Below are 27,493 nucleotides of genomic sequence, written 5' to 3'. Positions count from 1 at the left end.
CTTGGCATTCACATTTATTGCATTCCTGAGAGGATTTCTATCATACTTGTTAATTAATCATCTTTAATTTATTACAATCTTTTTACATTGAATTCTTTTTCTTTCCAGACATTTAGTCAGCAACAAATCTAATAATAGCAAAAACAAGAATCTGTTTCAATTTAGCACTCTTCAGGTTTCTTCTGATAGTGTATGAACCTCTATTTTCCAACAGTTATGTGAAGAAAGAGATCTATCAATGGAAGAAAGTAATGACAATGATAATGATAGAAGATGATAAAATATGCATATACTCGAAAAAATGGATGATGCTTTCATTTTTTCAAGAATTTTATACTTCCTAAGTCACTTATATTGTTCTTTGAAAAATCAATTACTTTATAAGGTATGCATGATTTTTAGTCACTGAAAATCAGTGTAATCATACAGACAAAACAAAGTCACTGGCAATGTACTTAAAAAAAAAAATAATATAGTGGAATGACTTTTAGTTTCCTGCCCTTGGTATAGCAGTCTGCCTATGGAATCAGAATTAATGTATCAATGTGTTACTTATTTATTCAAAAAGTTTATGGCATATGGAAAAAAAGCCCGGGTGGAAATCCATTTTAGTCACCTGGAGAGAAATATATGAGCTAATAGAATATTCTGTTAATTAAAAATTCTAAAATGTCAAGCAAAGCTTTTTAGTTCTAAATTACAGTTTCCCGATTTGAACAACATTCTAAATGCAATGTGATTAGAAGCTCTCTTTCTTTTGTGTCTCAGTTGTTTCTGAACACAATCAATTTGACAAGTATCCCAGGAGCTACCCCTCCAGCAGATGCTCTCTGTACTGTCTCAATCAGCTGTCCAGAGCTCCAGAAAATGAAGATAAAACAATTTCACACTTGTCCTTAAGAGTCTCAGACACAGTGTCTATTAAATTATTTTCAAATGTAGGTATTATTTTCACAAAGCAGATGTTGTTCTAATGAAAATATAAGTATATAAACATATGAATAATACCATTGGGTTCCAAAGGCTATACAGTTGCTTTTAAAAAGGCTTAAAATATCTATAATACTGGCTTTTGGTATCTTTTCTCTAACTTTAACAGACAGTTTTTTCTAAGCATAATATCATGAAGAATACTAATCGATTGAACAAATTAAATTGCTCCAAGAAGTAAGTTTCGTTTCTTACTCTGAAACAATCCATTAAACAACCCATAATTTACTAAGGTAAATGCAGGGAAATTGCTACATTTTGCTGGAAATACTGTAATAATTTCGAACATGCATTTTTTTTTTTAATTTATTTATTTGAGAGAGAGAGAATGAGAGAGAGCAAGCACATGAGAGGGGGGAGGGTCAGAGGGAGAAGCAGACTCCCCGCCGAGCAGGGAGCCCGATGCGGGACTCGATCCAGGGACTCCAGGATCATGACCTGAGCCGAAGGCAGTCGCTTAACCAACTGAGCCACCCAGGCGCCCATCGAACATGCATTTTTTAATAATCTAACCTGTAGTCATACTGGTTTAGTTTTACTTTAACAGACACAATAATGAGAACGAACTAAAAAGATGTCTTGAATTTTTCTTAATCATCATTTAATACATGGCAACAACTTACATTTTTACCACAGGCAGTAGATTTCGGGGGGGGGGGGTAGAATAATTTTCAAAGAAAGTAGACTGGATTTCACGTTTAAGGAAATAAAAATGTTTTATAATGCAATGAAATCTTCAGCGATTTAAAAATGTTTTAGTAAAGGTGAACTTGATCTTAAATCCACATTACTGATTAAAATTACCTACTGGAAGATCAAGAATATTATTAGTTATTTGTAAGTTTTTGGAGAAGTATCTTACTTGGTAACAGAAAATTAACTAATTTTTACTAGTCAGCCAAATCAAAGCACCCATTCCTATGCACTCCTTCTTATTCTACTCTCATGGCCAATTCAATATTTCAGATATATGAATTCAAATTTCTAGTAAATAGATATGACAGAACCTTATAAGTTGGATTAACCATGTAAATATGTAAATATGGCATTTACAGTAAAAGTCCTGCTTAGCCATCAACAGTCTCTCTTTCGCTGATAAATATATGCTTCTCAAACTCAGAGCATAGCAGCTCAGCAAATCAATGGTGTTCAGTATATGTACACTCAGATCATTAATCCCATCATGGAAGGGCAAAGAACAAAGCATGATAATTTTGCATTAAAAATGTATATTGTCCTGATTTAAGATTCTTTCAAAAATTTCCATTTGATATTTCTGAATCTATGAACTACCCTTTTTTCTTAAAGAAAGGTAGCAATGATTAAATATGATGTAAGAAAATTTAAAATAAACATAATATTTTCTCAACTCCTTAAACAGTAATGTAATATATTACTTATTGTCTTTGTTTGCCTTCCCTCAGAGTAAACCTGGAGGCAAGGTTTCCAGCAAAATTAGCTTATTTGGAAGATGATCATAGGAGAAACCAATAGAGGAGTAGGAATTGTCACTAAAGTGTAGACTATCAAACTAGTATAACTGTAAGCAACCGGAACTAAATCCCACTCAGAAACTCCGAGAGCCAGTGTAGGATACAGACCCTAGAGTCAGTCGGCCTAAAGGGCTGGAGAGCCCAACTTCCCACCAACACTCATTCATCTTTGGCTGAGGGCTGTTTGGGAGGGCCAGTTAATCCCCTGGCTCTGCCAGCCTGAGCCAGAAGTAGGGGGAGAGAGTGTCCTCTTTCCAGTGGAGAAAGCCCTCTATTATGACTTTTTTGATATGTCTAACTTGACTAGACTCTAGTCCTCACTTACTCAGTCAACCATTAATCTAGGTACTGCTGTTTAGGGATTTTGCAGATGTAATTAAAGTGCCCCTTCGTTGACTTTAAATAAAGATGATCCTGGATAATCTGTCTGGTCCTGACTTTACATGTGGGCCTGAGGCTTCCCTGAGAGAGAGAAGAAATTCTGCCGGTACACAAGGGCTTTGACCCTTGTTCATGTGTCCCAGCCTGCTGTATGCTCCCTTTCCTGACTCTGCCTGCCCTATGGATTGCAGACTTGCTTCACCCACTCTTGCAATTGTGTAAGCCATGCCAATGCTTGGAGAGAGAGAGAGAGATACTGATTCTGCTTCTGCTTCTCTGGTTCAAACTTGACTGATAAGTCCTCTGCCAAAGATGCAAACATACAGTTGCTAGCAATTGAAAATTGAGCTGATGTGCATGGAAATGATGTGTGAAGTTGATATAGGCAGGGCACTGATACATTCATAGCCCATGTTAAATTCATTCCATCTTATCAATGATTTCCCAAGGTAACTGCTAGTGACATTCTCTAAAAGACAGATCTACATTAAAAGGTTTAGTCATATACACTATAGTAACTGTGCTGTTTTGGTCCCAAGAATGCAACTGATATTTATCATCTTCGCTCCACCATCTACTTTGGATACCCCTCATCTTTAAGTTAGTTGCCAACTTCAGTTGCTTGCCTTATAGGGTGTCCCAGATCCTTTATCCCTGAGGGGTGTGAGACCTGGTTGTGGCCTCATTGTCATGCTGTAGTTGACTTGGCCCTAATGATTCTTTAGAAGTAATACAATGGAAGTTGAGGTCAGAAATTGAGGAGGACAAGTCATATGCCTCAGATGTTTCTTTTTCATGATCTCCAATCAAAGGTACTTTGACATCCTCTAGCAAGAGCAAGAAAGCTACTTATGCCAGCCTAGAGGGTTCATGGAAATCTGAGTTCAAGATTCTCAAGTGCATCCCCTGAGGTGTCCCTATTTCAGGGATCACTCCTTCCTTATCAGTGTCATTACTTTTGCATAAAAATGGGTATACGAATGCAGTTTTTCCTGTTAATTTTGTTAGAAGAGGTCATCAAGAAAATGCTGGTTGATCTACAAACTGGGCCCGAGTGATAGGAGGCTCCTCACACCCTCTGCTATCCTTGGAATGCACATTCTGCTCACCATTTCCACAGTGGGAGCTGTTTTAAAGGACACGGTCTTGAGAGAGCAATGTGTTGTTGATACCATCTGGACTGAATACATGACTGAACTCAGTTAAAGCTTCTACATAAACTTTTAAGAATCTGGCAGGTAGGGGAAGGGCTCTCTTGGTCTTGTGGCCACCCAAGACAAGCCTCATATGTAAGTTCTCTTGCTTATTAAACCTGTCCCTTACCAACCTAGGTCTCCCTGCTCTCCACATAAGGAGAGGTGTCAGAGTGGTGGCAGGGGTTGGGGGGAGACATGTAGTTTCAGACTTTACTCGGGAAGTTCCTAAGTGTGCAAACCAACAAATTCTCACAATCAGATTATAGGCTGGTTTTCTGCACAGTCTTACAGCTGCAGGAGATAAGGACCTCAGGGCTACAGAGAAGCCTTGTGACTTTCACGTTGTGCTCTGAATTTATAGATGGCTGACTAAATCCTGCTTGCTTGTTTGTTTGTTTGTGGTTTCTTTCAGGGAATCAATAGCAGTTAGTAAAAAACTTCTGTCTTTCTTACAACTTAATCTCCACTTGTAGCTTTCAAATGTTAGAGATTCTATATAAGACCATGCGTCCTCTTTTACCCGCTCTGTTTCAAATCAACATGCCAGAGAATATTATTATCTCCTTACTACTGATAACAGTGTCTTTGGTTTTAATCTGGCTGAAAAGTGACCAAATTCCAGAAGTCAATCCTGAGGCTTTGCTTCCTAGGACAATAAATGGTATCATCTGTCTTATATATGGTTTCCCCAGAAACAGAGTCTGAGACAAAAAGGTAAGTGCTAGTAGTTATACAATAAAATATCATAGAAATATTGATAGAGAATAATACATAGATTTGAATTATTAGATAGAATTGATATAGAAAGGCAAAAAAAATCAGCAAAGAGTACATTATCAATCAAGTTATAGTATTTAGGAAGTAATATGGAACTAACACCTCAACATTCTACCAGATGAGTAATGGAGCTGCCGAATTATCTACCAGCTTCTATCATTCACTGGTCGGGCTGATGGGGAAGCGTCTCTATTTCCCCAGTTTCTGACTTATAATTCACATAGGTAGTACATTCTCCTTTGACAAGAGAAAGCCCTTATGCAAAGAGGCACAGGTGCTGACAATTAATAGACAAGTAGGCCCACAAAATTCAAAATAAAATAAACACTGTAAGTAACTAGGAGAAATGGATAGGGCACCGGGATCTGTCATATTTACCTTAAAATATAATGTTGTATATTCAACATAATATCTGTCAATCTTTGATTACTTGGAAAGGTAAAATATGTATTTGCAATGATCATTAAGAAAGCACAGTAACAACTTTTGGAGGAGTCATTGGGAACCGTTATTCATGGTGGATGATGCAGCACCATAATAATGATTCAGCACCATAAATAATGATGTATACAGCATCGGCATTAAATAAATGCTAAAAGGAACTGAAGGGGCAAGAAGATATACATTACAGTTTTAATACAAGTATCATTATGAATATGGGACAGGAAAAACTGTCTAAGTTTGGAAATAAAAACAAATAGGTAAATGAAGATATATATTAAACTTGCCACAAATCTAGTTCTTAGAAGTTTACTAAGAAATTAGTTATGATTCCTTTCAGCTGCACCCTATAAATGTTTTATTTCTATGAAAGAACTTTTTGTTGTTATTGCACTTGTGGGATTTTTTTTCTTTTAAGTTTTCCTTCACATATCATCTTTTATTTGAGTTAATTCATGAAACAGTTTAAATAAGTCAACACACTTCTTAATCCTCTCAAGTTGTCAAATAACTGAGATGCTTAGTGAATGATGAGTTTCTTGAAAAGCATAAGATAGAATGATTTAGATGATCCAATTCTAAGCTATTACTTAATATAGCTGTATGAAAATCATTGTCAAAAAGCTGAACCTTCTGAAGCAGTAATACTCAGAAACTACTGTATAAATCCATTAGACTTACAGCTTCAAGATGTAGAAAAATAATGTAGAAAAATTTACTGAAATAAATTCTAATCAAACAGCAAATATAAATAACTGTGGATTAAAAAATAGTGCCCAAGAAACAGATAATGTAATGTTACTATACCTAATTATTTTAAAGTATTATCAGATAATAATTCAAATGAAATAAATATATATTAGTTTAAATACATATTAAAATGGATTTCATACTCCATACTGAATATAAAAGTACTTTTTGATTGTTTATACATGCCTGATTTTTAAAAATTCTAACATTACGGGAAAAATATAAAGACATTTTTAAGAAGCATCTAGAATTAAAAAAAAAAGATCAAGTTTTAAGCGACATACCCATAGGAAAAAAAAAAAAACATTTAAAATGTTCTAAAAAATAAACCTAGGTTATTGTAAAACAAGGAGTTGGTAGAACTGATATTAAATATATACTTTGAGCACAGTAAACTCCAAGTTCTTTTTTTTTTTTTTAAGCTCCAAGTTCTTACATAACTGGTTGTAATGATATGACTCAATTATAACTAGCAAATAAACAAAATAATGTTAACAGGAATTAAGACAAAATTGAAACTCAAGTGATTGAACCAAGATTTGGAATTGTCTTACCACAGTAATTGTACAATACAATTAGTTATTTGTAAGCATGAAATAATTCTGAAATGTTGTGACTCATTCTAACTGGAAACAAATATAAACATTAAGATTCCTAAAAAAGTAGTAGTTGCCTTAATACCTGCAACAAAAATGTTATGAAGAAAGAGATATTATTAAAATATTAGCTATACAAATATTATAAAACTTGTGGGTGAAAATTGGGTAATATTTTCACATATGATAAAAAATGCACTAAGAAAAGTTTAGAATGTCTTTTTTTAGCAATTCGATGACTTTTTTTTTAAACCAAACCTAGTTAATCCTGAAGTACAAATAACAGGCTCTAATGACATCTAGTTGGCATGTGATCAAGTAATACATGATTGGCTTTTAAGCAGCACTCAATTCTTCTCTTTCATCATCCTCTACTCATAAATTACCTCTGCTCTAATTCATTCCCGGTGAAGATCAAAGGCAAAGCTTCTCCACTTTAAAATAGTAAGTGAAGAAGCCATAACCTTGATTAATTGACTCAAGCCCATGGGTTGAACCAATTTCTTAAAAAGCAGAAATCTGAATTTGTTACAAAGTCAGCATATATGAACAGGGTGACTTTTCTTAGGTCTGTTCTTTCTGTGTATCCAGGGTAAAAAGACATTGGCTCGGGCTAGCCATCTTCCCTCTTTGGATTCTGTGTCATCCAGATAGCTACAGGGGTGTGCCTGCTGCCTATACTTGGTTGAAGATCAAGGCTGACATCTAAGTTATCCATTTGGAGGCATTAAAACTACTTTGCTCACTCATTCTTCCTTTAGGTCTCTGATTCCATTGCTTTTTTACCTAGATAGGCATATTTGACTTTCATTGAATGAGAAGTTTCAAGTTTCACATTTGGACTCAAAAATCTATAAATTGGGATTTGTAGTACTTTTATTTTTAGGATATTTAAACTGATTCAATTAGCTAATTTAAGTAAGATTTTCCTCAAATGGCCCAGAGAAGTTTATAGAGTTCTGGAATTGAATTATGAGACTAAGAACAAACCAGTAATAAAGTATTCTGTGGCTTGTTTTGCCATGTCCCCTATACTTATATTTTCATTGAAGTCATTGAAAAAAGAAGAGATGGATGACTGAAATCATATTAGGGATATATCCTGAATTCTTGCAAATATTTGGGAATAACTTTATAAATATTTTACTAGAACACAATATATAATATTCACGGGAAGAAGGGATATTATAGTGATTTGGTGAAATAGGTATTACTACTTTGCTAATCTTTAGCTTAGCATTGATTCTCAGATACTTACTGAGCATTTACTACATTTTAGGTATTATAGTAAGACAGTAATATAAGACAAGTATTGGTCTTGTAGATCACAATTATGAAGGTTACTTAATAAATAAAATAGAGGATGATAAATGTTTACACTTACCTCTATTATCAGTACTTCATGTTCACAGTGAAGACTCAAGACCCTGAAAAATCACAAAGAATATTTTTGACCATAGAAATATCATATAATCTTTAACATAACTTTAATATTCAGATTATTTTATGTAAAGTGATGATGATTTAAATATCTTTATTCCATACAAAGAAGTTACAATAACCCTCTATTCTCCAGAATGCCACCATTAACTGGGTTTGGAGGTTAATAATAGAGCCAACTAAAGAAAAAAAGAGATAGGGCAAAAATATTGAAGGAGAAGTACCAGTGAGGCTCTGACGAAGGATGAGAATAAGGGGAAAAGAGAATTTCTTTTCATGCAGTAACTAAAACTTTAGCTGAGCTTTTCAGTAAACGTTTTTATTGAACAAGACATTATTTTAAATGATTTGTTTTCTTTTTTCACTTACTGATATATAATCTTCTTAATTTTTTAAATGAAGGGGGGGAATCAGAGGGGGAGACAAACCATGAGAGACTATGGACTCTGAGAAACAAACTGAGGGTTCTAAAGGAGAGGAGGGTGGGAGCATGGGTTAATCTGGTGATGGGTATTAAAGAGGGCACGTTCTGCATAGAGCACTGGTGTTATACACAAACAATGAATCATGGAACACTACATCAAAAACTAATGATATAATATATGGTGACTAACATAACATAATAATAATAAAAAAAAGATTTCATTCATTTGAGAGAGAGATTGAGAGAACAAGTGGGAAGAGGGGCAGAGGGAGAAGCAGACTCCCCATTGAGCAGGGAGCCCGATGCAGGACTCCATCCCAGGACCCTGGGATCATGACCTGAGCTGAAGGCAGACACCCAACCGACTGAGCCACCCAGGTGCCCTCTTCTTAATTTGAAATTAAGATTGTTTCATTACAGCTCTTAATATTATATTATTTAAAATAAATAAAACAAATACTGTTACTCTTTTAAGATGTTTAACTTGAAACAAAACTTTCATTTTTTTTTTCTTCTTTCTCAGCAGCCATAGTGGGGACAAAAGATCCTGCCTCTTATATTTTAAAAAATTTCTCAAGGCATAGCATACAGTGTTTGTAACCACATGTCTGGCATACAGAGTCCAGAGATCCTCCATAATCTGTGAGCGCCAGTCAGTAGAACAGTGATGTAAAACAATTAATCAGATTAGGCCAAGGGATGTTGGATAGTGAGTGGAACCAAAAAAGACTTTCTCTGTCTCATTTCCCTGTATCTAAGATGAAGAACTTAAGTAGCACGTTTCCTAAAGAATGTATTGGTGATTTTCTTCTCACTGTAAGGTAGGAAGGCTATGATTTCTGTTTTACCCTTTTTGCTATTACTTCTGTTTGATATAGGTTAACGAATCCCAACTATTGGCAATTGCATCATATAATTCAAACTACAAATTTGCCCATCTTCTTAGCATAGTTTTTTTGATTCCTATTTCTTCATGCAGTCTAAGTCTAAGCATAGGACAGAAAAACACAGTCATTTGAGCGGGAGAACTCTACTGAAAATAATTATTAATATGAGATTGGAGTAATGGAAAATTGGCTAAGAGGAAATAAACTGAAGAATATCTTAGGAGTGGTGGGGAAAGAGTCCCCAAGTAAGGAGAAATTTAGAAGAGATGAATTCTCCCGGAGGATGGGATTCACATTGTAGAGAATATGGGTCCAGCCCCTGAGTCTCACAGTAGTTCACTGGATTGTCCTTGACCAACAGTGCTTTACAAAGGGTCAAGACTGATGGTTCAAGAATGAACTGTTTTGAGGTCAAGGAAATGTGACTGGAAGCAAATGGAAGGGAGACAGGTTGTTGGCCGTCAAACTTGATGGAAAATCACAGGAAGTGTCACGTGTTCCTGAATTCAGTGCGAAGCTGGCACTGGATGCAAGTTGGAGCACTCGCAAAACTCACCAGCTGCTCCTGGGGTACAAGTGAACTCACATCTGGGAATGTGCACAAGGGGAGATGTTTAATAAGAATTGCCCCCAGCACTGCCAACTGCCTGAGGGGGAGATGTGCTAGGATGCACCCCCCTTAGCACTGCACTCAGGAAGGCAAAGCAAAACAAAGGAGGGAGAGGGCTATGATATTATCCCTAATTTCCATGTCTTACTGTTATCAATGGCAAACATTATTTTAATCAGTTTTGCATTATTTCATATCAGAACATTAAAGGCTACTATACTGAACAATATATGGAACAAGCAGGGAGATATGGAAAATTATTAACTACATTAATAAGCAGTTAAAACAAAAGAATATCTACACACAGATGTTAATTTATCCAGATCATTAAGCTTTAAGTACATTATCAAATCTCTAGTGTTAACTGAAGTTGGAGAAGAATCCTACAGTGTTCCTGTTGACCTATTGATCATGTTAACCATATAGGTGTATGTTTCTGTTTTCCTTAAAATATTGTAGGTACACTTCATAAATACACTCTTTCCCAAGCCTATTCAACTTTACCACAAAACTTGCTTGTCCAATTTTCCTTCGAGTGTTACAACAAAAACTGTTACAAAGTTGTAACAGGGTAATTTGGGAGTATTTTTCCAACTGATAAGTCGCAGATTTATAATTATTATGGGCAGATTTATAGTTGAAACACAGAAGTAACCATTGGTTTCATGTAAAACCTCAAAATCTGTATCTGACCACAGAGATTGACAGGCTTCTGGACAGCCGGAAACAAATAGACACAAACATCTCTATTTCGTTTCTGTGTTTACTGCGTCAGATGTGCTCGACTACTTAGAGATATTCACAGCAAATAATAATGATGAAGACAAGAAAGCAATTCCATTTTCTCCACTTCAGGTAAAATAAAGTTAATTTTAAAAGACTTTATAAAGAAATTCACAAAAGCAAATGAAATACTATCATTAAATCCTTCTGCACATTTTAATAATTACCAGTACAAGATAGTCTGTAGTATATTAAGGATTTTATACATATATATAAAAATTTCCCTCCAAAAAACTGCTCATAACAAGATGTTTTTAAAGACTGTAATTACTATTATTTCACATTGGAAATTGGAGGAAAGTAGAACATTACTATTTTTAAACTCATAAAACTATAACCTTATTCTGGTCTATATCTATATCTATGTACATCTATATGTGTATATTTATCAATGTGTTTTCAAAGCAAGATAAATTATTTGATCTAATAACATAAATAACTTTTTTATTTCCATGGCTGGGCTCAGAGTTTATTCCAAATTAGAATTTTTTTGAGGCACCCAGGTGGCTCAGTTGGTTAAGCATTCTACTCTTGATTTTGGCTCAGATCATGATCTCAGGGTTGTGAGATCGAGCCCCCTATGGGTGGAGGGGGCCTCCACACTCAGCAGGGAGTCTGCTTGAGATTCTTTCCCTCCACCCCTCCCCCCACTCACAAGTAGGCATACTCTCTCCCTGTCTCTTTCTAAAATAAGTAAATAAATCTTAAATTAGAATTTTCTTATTCTAGGATTTTGTGTGTTGTATGTCTCCCTTCATAGCAAAAGCTTTAAGGGGAATAACTGATACAATTGATCACAAAATAAAAAAAGATGGCATGATTTGCAATTTTATGAAGTTATTTAGAAAAACATGAAGGGAATCCAACAGATTCTGTGATTACTGGTTTATAAGAACCAGACATTATGGAAGATATTCTTCTGTGTAGAAACAAGAAAAATAACTTGAACAATTGATTTTCCTGATTGATTTGTTTAGTGATACTGAAGTACTGAAAAAAGACAGAAAGAAAGGTGAAATGTGGGATCTTTTAAAATAAGGAAAATAGGGGCACCTGGGTGGCTTAGTCGATTAAGTGTCTGCCTTAGGCTCAGGTCATGATCCCGGGGTCCTGAGATTGAGCATCACATAGGGCTCCCTGCTCAGTGGGGAGTCTGCTTGTCCCTCTCTCTCCCCCCACTCATGCTCTTTCTTGCTCTCTCTCACTTATTCTCTCACTCTCACTCACTCTCACTCACTCTCACTCACCCTCTCTGTCAAATAAATATAAAATCTGCAATAAAATAAAATAAAATAAGGAAAATATTGGGCTGATCAATGAAAATTCATCTCAAAATTCTTGGTGCCAAAATTTTAGTTCACCAGGAATCATTATTAAATGCTATCTATTACTTCTAATTGCTACCAAAATAGGAATGGGTAAAATTAAAATAAAGTTAAAATAAAAACTAACACATAAAATTTTCAACTAAAGAAAATGTACTTGTTAATATGTTTGATGCAATATTTATGTATATTAAAAGATTTAAAGACGTTTGGCTTTTGCTTCCTCAGTGTGCATATCTGAGACATTAAAAGAAGTGGTTTATTTTGATAAATGAATAATTGCTTATTGCCACAGGGTATTAAGATCAATTTTTCCCACATAATTTCATTCCCACATTGTTCACTCTCCCCACCATTTTTGTACTGGGAATCAGTTTGTAATATGTAGATGAGATTAAATATTACACTGAGTGTTTCCTAAAAACAACCAATATTGGAGCTTACAATTATAAGCAAGGGCATTAGATTCTGAAGTTTAAGGATTTAGTATATGTTTGAACAAAAACAGGAAAGAATTCTCAGTGACTAATATAATGATATACTTAAAGGCAGACATCTTTGACCTTAAGGAAAACTATGACTTACTCAGACAATAAATATTTAAGAGGCTTTAGAAAGGGGAAAACTAGTAAAATCTGTCATAATGCATTAGTAAATCAAGTCTGCCTTAGCCAATGCAATGTATTGGGTCTATGAGCAGACAATGTACCCAATGTACGTAATGATAAAGAGCTTATACCCTCTGAATTCTTTCAGCCCACCCTCACTGTGACTGTAATGGAAATGAAGACGCATATTCTAAATCACAAATTGCATCATTACCAATTGATTTCAACTTCTTTGTAAGTAAAAAAGTAACTTAAAAAAATAGAGACCAATTAATCTTGCAATTAGTAACTCATTTGGTAACAGATATATTAGGAGCTGCTTCTATTTGCAAATTTCCCAACATACATGCTGTAGAAATGGTTTCACACTACCTCTTTTCTATCATGGCAGGAAAATCAAATATATATGTCTGTTATTTGTCCTTACATTCAGATTTAAAGCTGCTAGTTAAGAATATGTGGGTTTTTTAACTTTTCATTTATACCTGAACATCACCATTTTCAGAAAAGAATGACTTATACATTTCTCTAGAAAGTCTGTCCCTGACTGGACTTGTACAAAATTACTACCATCATAGAAATGTTCAAATTTTTCTCTTTGGAAAGAGTTATCATTCTAAAAAAGAGAGAAATTAGAACAATCTCATTTTTTCTCCTTTTCACACTGATAATTAAAAGGAGCATAATTAGATTATCCAAACATTTACATAACATGGAGATAAGTGCCATATAAAGAGATCTTTGATTAAAATGATCAAAATGAGCATGTTTGCCTATAGTATATTTTACATATATATTGAAATGACGTTTGTGACCATGATTGCTCTAGCAAGCCCCAAAGTAATTAATGTAGCTGCAAGGAAAACCATTAATCTTGCCATGTCATCTCTCCTCATTTTAGAAACTTCAAACTTGCACACTATATTTATCTGATATCCAGCTGTCAGAAAGTACGTATTTGTCCCCCAGGATTTTAAGTGCATTCCATATGTTTATTCAAGTAGAGTATTTAAGAATAGTTTGACTTGTTTCTGAGTTTATTGCAAATCTATATACTCAATATTTTAGTTTGTCATAAAAATACAGGAGACCAGAACTTGTTAGGCCACATGGGAGACATTAAAATACTATGAGGACTTACTTCTGTCTCCCTTCCTCCCATAAAGCCAAGACCTAGAGAAAAAAATAAAATAAAAAGAAACAGAAAAATATATTTCTATTAATTATGTTCTAAGTTGTATGGTCCAGAATGTTAGTGTTATAAAAGCACTGAGAGGCACCAATACTGATGAGAACTAGAGTAGTTGGTAGAGAAAACTTGGAAGCTGTAAGTGTTTGAAGGGGGAAGAAAATGGAGGAAAACATTCTGATTGTGGAAGCGTAGAGAAGAAAGCTAATTTGGTGGTAGTTGAAAATAAGACAAATAAACGTAGGTTAGATGTTGGTAGGAATTAACTGTGACTTTTTAGGCTATTAATTGCATGATGAAATTCCAATTTTAAGATTCTTAATATGGCCATGGAACATAGGATGAGTGGATGAGTTGTAGGCAGGACAGACTCAAAATTTATTTTCTAAATGTGTTATTGTTGAGAGCAATTCTGCAGTTGATCTGTCAAGGTTAATTCTGAGTCTACAGTTTGGTTTGTTGGAATGTATTTATTAAATATTTGAGTGAATTGATGAGTGAGTGAATGTGTCTGAAGAAAATATGAGGATAATTCCACTTCTGCCTAGTTTGTAGCTAGCTGAAAAAAGCATCATTCCTACCCTAATAGTGAGAAATAAGCCAGGAAAAAAATATAAATTTTCTTGAACCCATAAGAAAGCTGAGCTTGCAAGGAACCAAGGAGTTAAATCAAAGGTAGGACAGCTCCTTCCCCCAAGAAGAAATTGCATGCCTACACTTTCTCAGTTACGTCAGATCAAGAAAGAAGGACAGAGCCAACATATAAGCAAGTAGGATCAAATGAGCTAAAATATTAACAAATATCTGAAAGACCAAGTGTGGGCTATTTGGACAGTTTGGAGCCCATGGGAATGAGATGCAAGGGGAGTTCACCCCCATCCACAGTTTCTTTCTCTCAGAACTCCATGGTATGTTCCTGAGAGAACTGAGGATAAGGCTGGAAACCAGTGAGAACTACGCTCAGTGTTGCAAGCATAGGGAAAAGGATCAAGCCCTATAGAGAAAATGGACTGTCTCTAAAAAGCATTGTACATCAAAGGGAAGGATAGCAAACCCTGATACCCCCAGGGTAAAGGGAAGGATATAGAAGAAAGATCTCTACCCCTGGGGAAGGTGAGAAAACAGTTCTGAGGCAGGGATGTTATATCAAAAATGGTCTTCCCAATAAGAACCAGCAGAAACACAAGGCAGAATTTTGCCTGTCTGCCATGGGGAAAATGACAGAAATGCTTAGAAAATCCCACACCAGACCCAAGATTGAGGCTGGAACGGCCCTTCCCCTTGCCCTTGGCCCTTAGTAGAATTCTAGCAAGGCACAGAATTGCAATTACCAGAAATCTACCCCTGGGAAAAGGTTACAAGTTTTAGGAGAGAGAGTGAGCCCTTCTGTTGTACAAGCATACATGGATAGCTGAAAACTGAAGCTGGAGCACAAACATGGAGAAATGCTCTCTCAATCCCAGCTCCCCACCTAAGTACAAGCAGCAGTAGACTAATTCGAAGTTTGAATATTGACAAGACTGATTCAGTCCCCTTGCTACTGCATGAAAAGAAGAGCACATATTTCCAGTTATAAACACTTTTACCTCAGTTTCTTCTGTTTTACACAAGAATCCTAATATTCAATCAAAATTTATTATACCCAACACACACAGATATGCAAACAAAATAAAGGAAAATGAAACAAACTCATTGTCAAGAGACAAAGCAATTGACATAATCAAACGAGGAGATGATCCCAGATAGTGCAACTGACAGTGTGAATTTTAAAATAACTAGGATCAATACCCTTAGAATCTAGTGGAAAACATGGACATGTGTGAACATGGGGGAATCTTGGTATAGAGGTAAAACTTTAAGAAGTCAAATATGTTAGGGTGCCTGGGTGGCATAGTCGGTTAAGTGACAGACTCTTGGTTTCGGCTCAGGTTGTGGTGAGATTGAGCCCCATGTGGGGCTCCGCGATGAGCGTGGAGTCTGCTGAAGTTTCTCTCTCCCTCTCCCTCTGCCCCTCCCCACCTCTTTCTCTCTATCTCAGATAAATAAATAAATCTTTAAAAGAGGAAGTCAAATACGTTAGAAATTAAACTGTTAATTCTGAGATGAAGAGTTAGGTTGATGGGCCCATCAGTAAAATTGACATAGTTGAGTAAATGATTGGTGAACTTGAAGATAGGTCAGCAGAAATCCTTCAAATGAATACACTGAGAACAAATATTAAAAAAATATCACATAGCCAAGTGGCACAGATATAGAAGAAAAATACTTCTATTAATAATAAAAAGTCATACAATGCATACATAAGTAGATACATCATGTATAAACTGATGGAGGCAAAACATGAGAAAGAAAATCTTGAAAGCAGCCAAAGAAAAAGACACATGACTTATAGATGAACAAAGAAACAAATATACAAGACTTCTTGTCAGAAACAACGCAAGTCAAAGACAATACAGCAATATCTTTAAGCAGTGGAAGAAAATAAAACCTGTCATTTACACCCAGTGAGAATATGTTCATAACTAAAAGTGAAATAGATTTTTTCCCAATAAATAATAGCTGCTAGAATTTATTTCTGGCAGACCTGTGCTTCAAAAAATGTTAAAAGAAGTTTTCAAGCACAGGGAACAATGCCAGAGAGAAACTCACATCTATAAAAATAAATGAAGTATTCTGGAATTGGTGAAAATAAAGATAAATGTAAAAGTCATTTTGCTTATTTTTAATTGCTGTAAGAGGTGATTATTGTTAGAGACAAAAAAAAAAGTGTCAAGGTATGGGGCTCAATAACACATGTAAAATACGGGACTGCAATAAGACAAAGGCTAGGAAGGAGAAACTGGAAGTATACTGTTGACTAAAATTCATAGACCAAATGTGAAGTGAAATTATTATCTAAAAGCAGACTGTAATAAGATACTCCAAATCTACAGAAATTTCTAAAAATTAGAAAACCAGATATGACATAAAGCCACTGATGGAAATACAATGTAATAATAAAATATATTCAGTCCAAAATCAATTTGAAGAATATGGAGCAAAGAACAGACTAGAACAACTAAAAAATAAACAGAAGGTGGGAAATTAAATTCAATCATAGCCTTACTTAAATGTAAATTGTCTCAGTATCCCAATTAAAAGTAGTAACTGTTGGGGTGCCTGGGTGGCTCAGTCGTTAAGCGTCTGCCTTCAGCTCAGGTCATGATCCCAGGGTCCTGGGATTGAGCCCCGCATCGGGCTCCCTGCTCAGCCAGGAGCCTGCTTCTCCCTCTCCCACTCCCCCTGCTTGTGTTTCCTCTCTAGCTGTCTTTCTCTGTCAAATAAATAAAATCTTTTTTTAAAAAAAAGGCAGTAATTGTTAGACTGAATTTATAAAAGACCCTATTATATTTTCCCTACAAGAAATATACTTTATGTTTAAGACATATATAAAAGTTACAAGATGAAAAACGTAAAACAAAATTGAAAATTAATTTTGTTTAATTCCCTGAAATTAATCAAAAAGAAATGTAGAACAGCTATATTAATATCAGAGAAAGCAGACTTCAGTACGTGGAATATTGTTGGATGACCAGAATGATAAATCACCAAGGAGGTATAACAATGCTGAAATGTATAAGCACCTAACGACAGAGCTTTGCAAAGAAATTAATAGTAAAATGAGTAAAAGGAGAAATAGATAAATGTAACCATTGTATTCAATTACCTTTTTTATTTTCTATATTTCTGATGGCTTTGACATTTGTAACCTTCTTAACCCTGGAGAGACTGTGCTCTCAGGGCTAGTCAATTCCTACAGATAGTAAATGAGCACACTTTTCATATTCAAACTAACCAATCCAGAGACCATATCCCCCACCTGCCTCCTTTATCAGGCTTTTAGACTTATGGGCCAGGTACCAGCAAGTAGGGACAGTTCCTATCTCTAGAGATCACTGAAATTATTCAAAATAGCTCATCCTTAAACCTGCTTGTACTGTGTCACCTGTTCCTTCCCACAGAAACCACAGTAAAGGCTCTTGTTCCATATTTTCCCCTTGCTCCCTCTGCCTCCTGACCAACCCTGATACTTCCCTGTGTGGCTCTGTGTGGCTTGACATACCCCCACTTCTTGGAAACTGTGAGGAACACTATCTTTTCAATGTCAATCATCACCTACTGGTGATGACCTATTGGCCTCACAATAATAGTAAAGCCTACATTTAAAAATACACTTCAACACTTGTCCCTCATGAATTGAGAGAAGGAAACAGAAAACCACTAAGGATATAGAAGACCTGAATGACAAAATACTCTACCCAAGATCAGCAGACTACACTTTCAAGTACAAATGAAACATTCACCAAAAAGACCCTACACAAGGACATAAAACAAACCCAAACACATTTAAGAGAATTGAAATTGTACAAAGTATTTTCTCTGACCACGATTAAAATGCAAATCAACAACAGAAAAATGTCTGGAAAACCTCTAAATATTTGGAAACTCAGCAATACTCTACTAACTAACCCATGAGTAAATAGAGACTCACTAAGAAAATTATAAAATATTTTAATTAATAAAAATAAAAACATACCATCAATATTTGTGGAATACAAGTAAAGCTGTGCTTAGAAGGAAACTTATAGGGTAAAATGTTTACCTTACAAATAAAGAAAGGACTCAAAAGAATAATTTAGAGAGAAATTCAAAATAATCTAAAGAAAGAAAATAGTAAAAATAAGATCCTTGATAAACAAAATCCCTCACCAAAAAAAAAAAAAAAAATCAATAAAACCAAATGTTAGTTCTTCGAAAAGATTGATACATTTGATAAATCTCTAGCCAGACTGATGAGAATTGAAGGGGCTCAGGACAGCACTCCTCCCCAGAATGTGCCACTTTGGCACTTTAGACCCCGCCTTAACTACATAGAAGAATCTAAATTGGGGGTCTTTCCCAGAATAAGGGTTATTAGCAGAGATAAATTTTATCTGAGTGACCCATTTATCTGTATGCCTGGGCAAACATCTAATTACCAAACATCTGCTCTTGTTATTACCCTGTAAAAAGCATTCCTTTCCTCTGACATCCCAGACTCCCACCCCCATCTCCTCGGTTCAGAATGACACATACACCTCATTTTGCCTGTCTTTGGAATTTCCATGTCTCTGTGGATTGCCCATATGTGTCAATTTGATTTTTTCCTGTTAATCTGTCTCCTGTCAATTTGATTGTTAGTCCAGCGAGAAGAACCTTTGAGGGGGCAGGAATTCTTGCTCCCCAACAGAATGAAACATATAAAACAAAATTACCAATATGAGTAATGAAACAGGGTCATCACTACATATACACTGACATTAAAAGGATAATAATGGAATATTATAAACAAGTTTATTCCAATAGATTTGACAACTTATATGACTTGAACAAGTCTTTGAAAATCATAAACTTTCAAAAGTTGCTCAGGAAATATATATAACATTTATTTGAAAATGTTCAGAATAAAAAGAAAAAAAAGTAAGTTTGATCCTGTAACATCTCTGCTCAAACCCTCAATTATTCCCATTTTATTAACACTAAAAGTCTTTAAAATTCTGCACAAAGCCTTGTATAAATTGTTTCCTTCCCATTTTCTATGACAATATCTCCCACTTCCTCTATTTGTTTCACTGTGTTCCAAAAATGAGCCTCTTTGTTATTCTTCAAATGCACAAAGCATGGCTCTTGTTTCAGGCCCTTTATACTATGCACCTGGCTTGGAACATTCTTGTCCCAAGAATCATAAAGTTTTCTCTGGTACCTCTTTCAGCAGGTCCCTGACCAAAAGACGTCTTCTCCAATTACTCTATTTAAACTAGCACTCTTCTCTCAAAGCAACAATACCTATCCTGTCTTGGTTATCAGATAGTAATTTCATAAAAAGAAAATATAGTGTGGAGTATTTCCAATAAGTTTCAGTCATTAAGACTTTGAGACACATTTAACAGTTGAGCTTAAGCTAGTCAAATTCACCTAGATGACTCCATGTTCTTTCATATCCATGAGTCTGAAATATAACAGATATTATTCTTAGAAAAGCTACTAAGAAGAAAGAGTGGGGTTCCTCAGCGTATGGCTAGGTTTTCCAAGAATTTATACATGTCTTTTATACACTAGAAATTAAATTATACAAAGTAGTATATAACATTGTTTTTGTTATCTGTAATTGATCTAAATTTCACTTTTTTGAAGTCCCACTGAAAGCCTAGGGACTAGAGAGGATAGGCAAGATAGGAGGGGTAGATTGAGAAGAACTTGAAAGTTACGAGCAATTTATCACCATCTCATGTAAAACAACTTTCCAGGTCTGTTTACTTTTTCCTTCACCACTCTCTCCATGCTACAAGTGTCTGGGTAGAGCAGAAATTTTAAATGTCTTCGTGATTAATAGGCAAAAGATATGGCTCGGATCTGTGTATATATGTGTATATATATTTTATGCCCTAATTCTTCAACAACCTATGTTGCCATTTTTGTATCTGGTACAGTTCAAGGCATATTCTCTCCATGATGCTTCTAGGGATTTTGGTCATCTCCTCAGGTTGATTAGAGCCTGCTGCAATTCTTGATAGGCTAGAAGTCTTTTTAAAGTCTGAACATGACACACATCCAATCTCTGTGCCCTAAATTAAACCTGGCAAAAAAATTCTTCCTGGTTTTGCTTTTCTTTTTCTTTTTCTTTTTTTTTTCTCCTAAGACTCACATCCTCCAGGTTCATTGCCAGGATAAAAGGGCTATAAGAGAAAAGAAGAAATTAATTTTTAATTCTTTCCTCTCTTCCACTCCAGAGGATCTGCTTCTTCCCCTTTCTATCTTGGATTAATTCTGATACTCTTTAGCTAGATAGGCTACTGGGTTATATGCATTTTCTCTGGTGGCACTAAGCCTCATATCTTATTTCAAAGGATAAGCAGGGCAAAGGGGAATGAGATTTACAATGAAGGTGAGTGAAAAATTCAAGGTTCAAATTTTCCAAAATATAATATTCACTATTCTATAAAATAATATAAATGAGCAGAGTACTCAAATTACCTAGAATTCTTTATTGCTACTTAATTTTTACATCAATTTCTGTCTTACTACTTTTCATGTCTATACTCAAGAATAGTCATCGGTAATTACCATCCCTCAAATATACCCATTCTTCATTTTTATAATTAATGAATTTGTTTTATAAACTTTGTTAGACTCCAACCATTTTTCTTTTTTCTTTTTTCGATTTTCTTTTCTTATTCTCAGCTTCTTTCACATAACTAAGGCCTCATATGGATTGATACCAACTTTAATCTTTGCTACAGTTCAATAATCACACCTCTGTTAAGTCCACATAAATCCTGTCTGCTCTTAACATGCCAACAAACAGATGCTTGTTTATCCTAACATTCCCATCCTTTTATATTTGATTTTTAATCATCATCTTCTCAAATTTAGTGAGTTCTGTTCAGACACCCTTCTTTAGAGATGATCAAGCTACCTCAGTAGTTAGGTGAATGGACAGCAAATTTTAAAAATTTAAAAATTATAACTGCACATTTGATACAATATAAGAATTCCCATACTCTTCAACACTGTGTAAATTGGGAAATACAAATACTGGTAAGCTACATGGTTTCTGAACAAGAATGACTTAGAGATATACTCACTGTATTAGTCAGAGCACTCTAGAGAAACAGAACCAATGGGATGTGTGTGTACATAGAGAGAGATTTATTTTAAAGAATTGGCTCACACAGTTGTAGAGGTACAAGTCCAAAATCTTCGGGGTACACTGGCAGTCTTGAGACCCGGGAAGAATTGCAGTCTGAGTCCAAAGGCGGTTTGCAAACAGAATTCCTGTTTGGGGGAGGTCAGACTTGGTTCTGCTAAGGCCTTCAACTGATTGAATGAGGTCCACCCACATTATGGAGAATATTCTGCTTTATTCAAAGTCCATCTATATATGTTAATGTCATTCAAAAAACACTTTCACAGCAACATCCCAAATAATGTTTGGCCAAATATCTGGGCAACATGGCTCAGCCAAATTGACATGTAATACTTACACTGCCCTGAAACCCTTTATAACTTAAATATAAACTACGTCTATTAATTGGTAAATACTACAATCATAGCTATCTACACACATTTGTTGTTCAAACAGTGGAAAATATAAGACATGACCAATTAGTTCATCTACAGTCTTCAAATGACAAAGGCCCTCTGTTCACAGTCATGCCTTGCAGAGAGCAGGGAGTTGTTCTGCAAATACCATTTCCACGCGTTAGACAGCGGGCTATACCGGGTGCACAGATAACAGCTCATGTCACAGGTCAGCGGCTGTAGAGAATTACAGTGCTGCCTTCTCTACCTCTTCTCATGAAAATGCCCCAAACATAAACATCTGCTGTGTGAAAGTTCCTCACAGTGGAAGCCTAGGAGATAGATACCATTAGAACCTGCATTGTGATGGCATTTCATAAACCATTGCTACTTTATATTTTTTCAATAACTACCAGGACTCAGCCTAGGTGAGGGTATAAGTAATAATGTGATTTGAGCAATTTCCAACCTAATGCATAGGAGTGGTCTCAGGTAAAACCATGACCTAGAAGTTTCAAAAAAACTAAAACACCGTTTCATAATACTGCCATTTAGATATGTATTTCTTACACATTGCCGTATATACCAATGTCCCAGATGATCTTTTTTTAATCAACAAGTTTTATTGTTGATGTCAGTGGATTTCAGTGCTTTTCAAACTTATTTCTCTCAGCACTGTTAAGTTCTATGTCCCAGGAAACCACTCAGGCCTGGGCAGACCAGAGGGCTTGTCACCCTGGGACCAGTGACTGATTCGTATAGTGACTCTCAATGTGGAGGGTATTTATAGGGGTGGGGAAAATACAGAGCTGCAGTACCCAAGCTTTACGTTTCATAGTTTTTGAAAAGAAAAGAAAAAAAAGAAGAAGATTGGGTCTGGTCTTTCTTTAGAATTTTAGCACGTGAGATGACAAAAACAAAAAAAAAATACTGCTTTTATCACTATTGTTCAATAAAAGAAATCAGAGGTTAAGTTTTAAATATAGTAAAAGATGATCTCAGAATAAAAGACAATCCTTACAGCTGAGAACACTGTATGTTCTCATTTCATTGCAGGAGGCTAAAAAGTTCCCCCACCGGCATATTGACCTGGATTGGTAAATTCAGCCTTATGTGACTAATAAACTCTCTCTCTCTCTCTTCCTTTCCATCATGTGAGCCTGCTCCTCCCCTTAAGAATACATGCCACATTCTGAAGGAAGAACGAAGGGGGGGAAATCGGAGGGGGAGATGAACCATGAGAGACTATGGACTCTGAAAAACAAACTGAGGGTTCTAGAGGGGAGGGGTGTGGGAGGATGGGTTAGCCTGGTGATAGGTATTAAAGAGGGCACGTTCTGCATGGAGCACTGGGTGTTATACGCAAATAATGAATCATAGAACACCACATCAAAAATTAATGATGTAATGTATGGTGATTAACATAACATAATAAAAAAAAAAGATACATGCCACATCTATTTTTTTTTTCTTTTTCAAAATAGAAGTAATTCTTCTCTGATTCTAAAGGATAAGAAACAACAAAGTGAGTGGGCCTCAATACTTGTGGCAGAAATACTTACTTTGGGGCTTCTAAATATTTTGGGGTGTGTATAATTCAAGACAATCTACTCCTTCTGAAAAAAAATATGCACATATGTACATACATAGAAAATATGGCCTATAATTTCAGGGACTACACAAAGCCTCGGGAGCCCGGGGTACCTGGGATCAGAACTCTTGTTCAAACACAGTTGACTAATGTTTAATTATCTTCTAGCCAAATACAATCAAATGGCCACAACAGCAGGGATGTGAAAATGCATGTACTTCTCTGAGGTCTCCACTGACACATATCCCTGAGATCAGCCATATCAAATACACCAGCTAGGTAAAACTCCTAATACCATGGAATAAGAGTGAATGAGGCAACTGGCCTGGATAGATTTTTGTCACAGAGCAGCATTACAATGGAGGGACTTTAAAACATTTAAATTTCAAATAAATATTAGTCTTAGGCATACAGAAGCTTTATACATGGGTTAACAGAGTTTTGCTTTCTGTGGAAAAGATTCTGGTAGGTGTTTGCTATTTAAATCTTTTCAGGTAATTAGTCCCTGTGGTGCCTTCCATTTCAGCCTCCAGCTGTTCATGCTAATGAGATGTTACTTGGTGTCAAGAATTCCCATCCTCCAGCATTAAGCGATTAACCAATAATGGGGTGCTTGAGAAGCCACGCACATAAAAGGAGGTGATGAACAACTTAAACTTAATTACCTCTGCTTTTATCCACACCCCCCAAAAAGGCAAATGATATCTGTAGAATTAGTATTAGTAGTAAGTCCCTCTCTGATAAAGCATATTTAAAAGAGAAGAAAAAATGTTAACACGTCAGCCATAATCAGAGAAAAGTTATTTCTTTAGATATACCACCTGATTTCTGAAAATATTAAACCTACAAAAATGATCAAATGTTTATAAAACATCACCTCTTATGTCTCACATTTACAATATTTACGTGAAAAGTTCTAGCTGGCCAACATAAAGAGCTGGAGAAAGTGAGTTAGGAGTTTCACATTTTGTATACTATTCCTTCACAACATGTGTGGCCTGACTTGGCCTGGGACTGAGTGCATCGTAGTTTTAGTAACTGATCATCTGTGTAAAAGGTCTTGAATTCAATGTTTAATGTATAATTTAAAGATAATGCACTGTCACAAAGACACATTAGTAAGTTCTAAATAGGCATATTGCAGAGCACATTCTGATCAAAATTCAGTAAAACTATAGAGGTGAAGCTCTATTTAAAGATATATGAAAAAAATCTAATATCAATGTTCTAAAATAGTTATCAGATGAATGAATAAAACAAAATTAAAAATACGAAATGAAAGTTTTAAAGTGCCTTAAATCCGACTTATGAGTATTGTGAAAGCTGTGTTTTTATTACTAAACAGGAAAATGTAAATAAATTAATTACATTTTAAATGAAAGAAAGAAGAACAAAAATTAAAGATTAGAAAACTACAATACAAAAGAAAAACTAACAAATTACAGTATTTAGAAAAACTGTCAAAAAGACAGATATAGCAATCCTCGAAGCTGGTTGTAAAATAATAAAGATTACATTGAACGGTACATTACTTCTTAGAAAGCATGACCAACAAAAGGGGAAGAGAGAGAGACAGAAAGGAAGAAAGTAAATTTACATAAGGATAAAGAATGGGATAAAACTACATATCTAGATAAAAATAAAAGGTTTACAAATGAATAAAATAGAAAATTTGGTCAATAGATTTAAAAATATAAGTTGTAAAAAGGCTTATCTACAGATTGTGAAAGGATATTTGTTATAAAATTAAAAATGAATGACAATTTATAGTTCAATCTACTATTAATTAAAATTCATTTTTGTGTAGAGATTGTATATATTTATGAGTGTGTATGCAGATATAGATAGAGATGTATAGGCAAGGTTTTACAGGGAGAAACGCAACTGAAAACAATCTTAAATTCCTGACAAGGTGGTAGGCTTTTTGTTTGTTTTTTTTAAGGTGGTAGGTTTTGATAAGGAGAAGAATTGGCCATCATCTTTAACTTTGTATTTTAAGTGAAAAATGTATTTTAAGTTTAATTTCTACTTTCTTTATTTTTCATTCATAAAAAAAGCCACATTAACAAAAAATGAATCTGAAAACATATAGCTAAATTACTCAGCCACATTTTATATGCTTGGAGGTGTTATTTCTAATTATTATTATCATCATTTTTATCATGGCATGGTTAAATTCTGCACATAAAATCACTAGCAAAAACCTTTAAAACAAATTAGAAAATCTTTCCAATGACACAATATAATTAGGAAAACGTATGCAGGAAAATTATAGGCATTCTACTATTTCTTAAATAGCCAGAGGAAACCTCATTTCTGAATAATCAACTGTCATTTTTCTCTGTGATAAATCTAATATCATAACATGTTTGCTATAGATATCTGTGGTTCATCAAGGTAAATTCCACAAAATACCCCTATTCAAAACTCTTTCAAACACAAGAAAAATTACCTGCTGGACTTAAGGCCAAGAGAAGGCATGGATTAGACACAAAGATTCATGTCTTACAAAGAAAAAAAAAGAAAAAAGAAAAATATTCAGATGTTAACTGCCAGATAATTGTCTTTAACTGTCCTTCTATTAAAAAAAAAAAAAAAAAAAGTTGGGAAAATTCTAGCTTTGGGAACCCAAGCCTCAATATTCTGTTTACTTGTCCTCCTTGGGTTGTATTATAATGTAGAGTCAGTCCTCATCATTTATTAGGATTCAGTGGGGAGAGTGTAACAAGTACTTGGTCAATGAGGTAAGAATTTTACTATTTCAGAAAAATTGAATACTCATTGTCTACAATAACCAGTCCATCCTAGAAAATTCCCTCAGTTGCTTTTTGGTTGTTAGTTTTGGATCATTTTGACTAGCCAGTGATCTTTCCTTAGCTAATGTGCTATCTTCAGGGGGCAAATCGCTACTAAGTAATGAACTGTAGCTCTGTAGTTGTAGGAACTTTATGCTCCTTCCTAACCAATAATAAGTTACTCTGTATAGATGATCCTTTGATATTGTTTCTATTTCAGAGTGCAGTTTGTTTTTTTCTGAAAAGCCATGTTTGCTTTGGTTCTTAGCTTATCAATTTTCTAAGGCCTCTAAAACCATTTGCTCTTAAATTAGATTGTTCAAGTCTGAAAATTCACATTCCAATTTATTTTTTATTAAATATATTATTTCTGGTCTTAGTCCATTAATAAAAATAGAGAACAGTGATTCTTTTACATCAGCTGTCAAGGATACTTCAAAATATATTTTGAAAGTCTTTTGAAGGCAATCACCAAAATTCAGGTAGCATTCTGCAGAAAATCTTGAATAAAAGGGTGGTTCTTATATGGATTTAGAGGAGCATGAGAGGGGATATAAGCTATGTAAATAGGAGGTGAAGTTAAAGTAGGGTATAGGATTTCAAGCATAAGAATGGCATTTTAGATGATTTCCAGGGTAGTTGTTTCTTTTCTTTGGCCTTTACCAGAAGTTCTTTGAGGGAGAAGATGATGGATTTGAATTTCATTTTAAGGCCTCAGCATAATAATAAAAAAAGGCCAACTATTACTGCTTGATACTCCCCTACCTTTTTTTCTAAGGCTTCTGTTAGATGTATTGTACTTAAGATGCCAAAACCTTCCCAGGATGGCCACTAGGATTCTAAATCAACCCTGTGCCATTTGGCAAGTTAATTATTGGAATTTAGCTTACAGTGAGAAACATCTTGGACTAGACATTCTGCAGGAGTAAGAGTAGCTATAAGTTAAAGACAAAAAGAACCACTTTCTCTCACACACACCCAGGCACACATACACATCATGACCGCCAATTTCTACTAATACTTCATGAAGCAACAACTTGGATTCTTGATTATTTCTGTCAAGACTATATGACTAATAATCAAGAAACTATTAGTCCACAATACATTGGAATGGAGA

General features: G+C 35.0%; 1 long non-coding RNA gene across 2 annotated transcripts in view; it reads right to left on the bottom strand.

Moving 5' to 3' along the window:
• LOC144381638 (uncharacterized) overlaps window positions 1-27,493 on the bottom strand; it is a 97,687-nt gene that overhangs the window by 53,229 nt on the left and 16,965 nt on the right. For both annotated transcript variants that reach the window (XR_013447253.1, XR_013447254.1), the window contains exon 2: window positions 8,009-8,051. This is a non-coding gene — a long non-coding RNA (uncharacterized LOC144381638). The remainder of the gene's footprint in view (window positions 1-8,008; window positions 8,052-27,493) is intronic.

Source organism: Halichoerus grypus, chromosome 4 (assembly GCF_964656455.1).
Source record: "Halichoerus grypus chromosome 4, mHalGry1.hap1.1, whole genome shotgun sequence".
Taxonomy (NCBI): Eukaryota; Metazoa; Chordata; class Mammalia; order Carnivora; family Phocidae; genus Halichoerus; species Halichoerus grypus.
The sequence above is the reverse complement of the archived record's forward strand: the minus strand, read 5'-3'. Positions and strand labels throughout refer to the sequence as shown.